Source organism: Echiichthys vipera (genome assembly GCF_963691815.1).
Source record: "Echiichthys vipera genome assembly, chromosome: 12".
NCBI classification, from domain to species: Eukaryota; Metazoa; Chordata; class Actinopteri; order Perciformes; family Trachinidae; genus Echiichthys; species Echiichthys vipera.
The window spans coordinates 6599778-6605075 of record NC_139837.1 but is presented as its reverse complement, the minus strand read 5'-3'; positions in this window follow the sequence as shown (position 1 = coordinate 6605075).

The window sequence follows — 5298 nt, the reverse complement described above, 5'->3', positions numbered from 1 at the left end:
AACCTAAAACATGCAGGACAGTGTCCCTCCAGGAGCAGGATTTGGCAGCCCTGTTTTATTTTTATTCTTTTTGATGAAACGTTTGCAGCTTACGTTAGAAAAACACCTTTTTTTGAAACCCTTCCTTACAGTTGTGCTCTTGTATTCTGGGCTCTGCGCCCTGTTACGGTTGCTAACATATGATCGGACAATCACTGTATTTCATTATAATAATTATATCCTATAATGTGTTTGTTTTTCTTTATAAACTACAGTTGACTTGAACTCGACAGGGACTTTTCTTTCACCTCTTTAAAAGGAAACGATCTCACGGTATCCTCAGAAACATTTCCTGTTATTGGGGAACTCACTGTTGCCATAGCAGCGGACACAACTTCACTGACAAACGATGACCTCGTCTCTAAGGAAATTACGGCTTACCACAGTGTTCATTTGTTTGACCTTTCGGTTCCTTGTAAATAGTTGAACCAGGTCCAAGCATTGAATGAGCCTTAACGTCAATGCTTTACCATCTCAGTGGACGGCCGTTTCAAACTCGGACAATCTGACTGGTATTCATGGGATCCTTGTTTGAAAATGTAATAATGTTAATAATGTTTTTCACTTAATGGTGCCTAATTTGGGCATTCGTCCCTTGACGGTTCCCATGAAGATTCAAATGCTTGACCTGTTCTTACCCCGACTAACAGTGTTTGTACATGAATCTGTGTTTACATGAGAATATTTGTTTTGAATGCGCGCCACAACTGAAAGGCATCCAAGTCAAACATGGCCTAAACCTGTATGTCATCTCTGACTCCTTGCACAGAGGCTCGGAAACACTTACACCTTCAACCACTGGAAGAAAACAAGGCACAAAGTACACAAAACCCGGGCAAAAATGTTTTTCTCTCTTTGAAAGTGTGTTCGAGGCAAATCAGGTAGAGACAAGTTTATTTCTAGAGCAACTTTCAACAAATAACTGAAAGTGCACTTAGACATGGAAATGAATTTAGGTTATGATCCTTAAGATCTTCATGTAGTTGCTCTGATGTTGAATTTAATGGTGAGCATTTCGTCAGCTAGCCTTTGAGTGTTTTTCTTCTTTTCATTATTTGTGATATAAATTCACGAGCACAGGTTATTTACAGGAAACGAAGCATGGATGCAGTGGTGACATGTAACTAAGTTTGTATTTACAAATTCATTTTATATTTAAGTACAATTTTGACGTACTCTTTCTGCTACTTCATACTTCTACTCTACTACATCTCAGTGGCACATACCGTACTTTTTACTGCACTACACTTATTTGTTTACTTGAGTTATTTTGCAGATAATAATACAAAATATAATCAACAAACAAAGTATGACGTACTACTATAGATTTAGATAAAACTTTTGATCCCTGGGAGGATATTCACAAGAACCCAGCGGTTTATAGATAATAATATTAATTATAATTAGTCAAACCTTGACCATCTGCAACAATACATACATGAACACATTAGTGCATGGTAAATGGACTTGTATAGCGCCTTTCTAGTCTTCTGACTACTCAAGGCACTTTCACAGTGTTTGTCACATTCACCCATTCACTCACACTACCCATGCGCAGCACGAGGAGCAATTTAGTGTCTTGCCCAAAGACACTTCGACATGTGGACCGGGGGAGGTGGGGATCAAACCGCCGATCTCTCAAACGGAGGACGACCCACTCCCCACTGAGCCACAGTCGCCCTGATCCAACATTATAATATACATATTATTCTGAAACGGGCCTCTGCCGAATGTTTTACTTTTAAGAACATTTTGATGCTCATACTTTTACTGAGTAAGATTTTGAATAGTATTTCTACACTATGGTATTGCTGCTTCTTCCACCGCTGCATGAACATTTATTTGCCTCAGTACCATACAGAGGTTTTTAAACCAACATGGGCATTTTAAAATCAAATATTTGACAAACAGGAAGCCGGTGCAAAGATGTCAGATGTCAGGTGTGTTTCTGAATAAGCTGCAGCCCTGTAGGGACACCATTACATGAGTTTTAGTAGCACAAGTTACTGCTCCAACAGAGCTGATCAGCAGGTGACTGCGGCCACACATGGCAGCATTTCTACAGCATCAACAGCTCATAAAAGCTTCCCTGTGGCCATCATGTCAACAGGATTCACTCACTATTACAACACTTCCAGCATTCACTCATCTCGTCCAATCAGTATCCTGAAAGAGGCTAAAGGGATCTGTTTGCAAACCCTAAGCGTGCTAAGTATAACTCATCAGAGGGCGAGCGACATGATGAAAGAGATAGAACGCCATCGAGATGATGTGGTGCAAGACAAATGCTGTCAGTGGGCTGAGTGACGGGGATGTTCAGGGCCGTTGTGGAAAAGCTTTATGAAAGCGTGCACTGTTGTGGCATGAACATCAAGAGTATGACACATTCAACATGTCATATCCCCTAAAAATGGAATCACACGGGAAAAAACTTTCAGGTTACGTGTCACCATTGCAACATCTTACTTTAGGTCAAAATACAGCACATACAGTCATCGTCCTGAAGCCTTTCTGGAGGAGAGTTTTCCTCTTCATATTATAAACGTATCATTACCCTTCTCACTGACAACAGCTGCCTACAGCGCAGGACTGATCAAGTCTCCTCCCTCTGATGTGGGGATAAGTAATCAATCCAGAGAAGGCTAATCGCCACAGCAACCACAGCAAAGATCAGATGCTCCAGTGTTTCCCAGTTTGACTCAAATCACAGGAAACACATGAGGAGCATGAGGTAATAATGAAAATAGGCATCAAAGGCAAGCAGAGATAGGAGACACGACAGTGACCTGGGAAAACCTGGAGTGCGTCCGAGAGAGAAAGCGTGGGAGAAGACGGTGGGAGAAGCACTTTAGATCCTTCAGGAAAAGGACACCACTTTAGTATTACTACTAGGATTTCACTGCTGCGTTGACGACGTACAAATATCAATACCACAGCGGAAAATACTCATTACATGTGAAGGTCCTACATTCAGACTTTTGACTAAATAAAAGTAATAGCAAAAAAGTTTTATTTTCACTGTCTGGTGAAACAGTTTTGGTAATTTTCCATGATTTTTCATGATCAGTTAAAGAAGTAAATAAGAAAATGAAGGAGAAAGTTGGTTTTAAGAAGCAAAAGAAAAAAAAAAACGATGAGCTGAAAGATGCTAACTTGCTGCAGAGTCAGGCGATCACATTCATGCAGAATCTGTTTATAGAGATCGATTATAGGCGCTTTATGTACAGTCCGTGATTAAATGTACTTGGTTACTTTCAGTGTGGCTGTATAAGCATCGGCTGCAGATGTCATAGTGCGTGCAGTTATATTCTTCTCTGTGTCCATGCCAACACATCTGACTGTACAGTGCATGCACCTACAATGAATGTATGCGGAGAAGAATATTTTGTACATTGACACTTATATGACACTTGTATGATGCTCTGACAGCTTCACTGAATGGACACAGTGTCCTCGTCCAACAGGCTTCATGTTCTTCCCAGACTCATCTCCCTCCTCCTGGTGTCAATCTGTAGGAGTTATGGCCGACATCTGGCAATGACTTGTGTTTTTGTTTTGTTTAACATGTAATTTTATTAATAATTATTAAGTATGGCACATGAAAATAGGGTACAATGTCAGAGTAATGATGAGAATCATTCATTCATTCATCTCCAACTGCTTTTCCTGTCGGGGTCATGGGGGGGCTGGAGCCCATCCCAGCTGACATCGGGCGTGAGGCGGGGTACACAATGGACAGTCTATCGCAGGACACATAGAGACGAACAGAGAAAGACAACCATTCACACCTACGGCTATTTTAGAGTCATCAATGAACCGAACACCTGCCTGTCTTTGGACTGTGGGAGGAAACCGGAGAACCCACGCAGACACGGGAGAACATGCAAACTCCACACAGAAGGGCTCCAGCCGGGATGCAGACCTCGAACCTTCTCGGTGTGAAGCGACAGTGCTAACCACTATACCACCGTATCACCCATGATGGGAATCACAATCAAGCCATTATTTCAGCCACAGGAACAGAAATAATGGCTTGAGCAGGAACAAAGCACAAGAGACAAAGAATGTATCATAAATAAAATGAAAATAAAATAAATAATAAAGAAGAAAACCCAGTCATTTATCTTTAACGAAAGTATATTTCACCAGACTATCAAAGTAGTTCTGCCACGCCCTGTTTGACTTCACTCCCTGATGGTCTGTGCTCTGTGTGGACCCTGATCCATCACTGTATAATTACAGTGCTGCTCACATACACTCAAATACCAAACCAAGAAAATATATTGAACCAAGCATAGCAGGGGTAATTTTGGGATCCATGACAAGAAATTTATTGGGCTCATTTTGCTGCTCTGCAAATAATTTCAGACTTTTGTCCGTTAACCTTCGAATCGAGAGGCCTCTCTAATTTCCTCTTCCTTTCCCAGTTGATGCTTAAGTGATTTAAACGTCAGATGATGAAGTGCTTTCACAGACAATTTTCTCCCCACAAATTTGGTTGTAGGAATCTAGGATGTCGTGCGTCAGAATTTATGGCTCCCAAAATTAAAACATACTGTGTTTGACAGTAGCTCACAGAAGCTGCTCTTACAGTGGCTTTGCTGCGTTTGGTAAATTTGAGCCTCTGAGCAGCTCTCTTGGTCAGATGCCTTTGGATCACACGGACTCACAGGTCAAAGGTCACCGCACAGTCTGCATGTGTTTGAATGATGAAGAAAATGGAGCACAAAAAAAAAGTAGTGTGACTATCCTATGGAAGGAAAACATGATCAGCGCCAATATTGGGTTCCAGATCCAGGCCCAGTTTTCAGTCGTTAAATATTTAAGCATTTGAATTTTACAAGATTTCAGTGTGCAGCTCTTTGGGTTGTTTTCTGACGGCTGTGAAGCTGAAATGCATTGCAAAGCACTGCAAAATGAAAAATAAAAATAGACAAAACCCTTCTTAGCAAGCAGTTTGAGATTAAAAAAAAAGGTTTTATTCTTTTTTTTACTCAAAAACAAGCTGCTTGATCCAAGATTTTAGAAATACTGAAGTCCCCAGTTAAGTTAATTTAGTTAATTGTTGAATTATACTTTCTGTAAAAACCTGCTGTTTCAAAGCACCCCTCTACGCTGTCTGAAATAAACCCAGTCAAACAATAGACTGAAACATTCATTTATTCATTTATTGACCAAAGTTGGTGGAATTTAATTATCCTGAGTCTAAAAAATGTGGAATCTGCCTACAAAATGAATTACCATATGTAAGATTTTTCA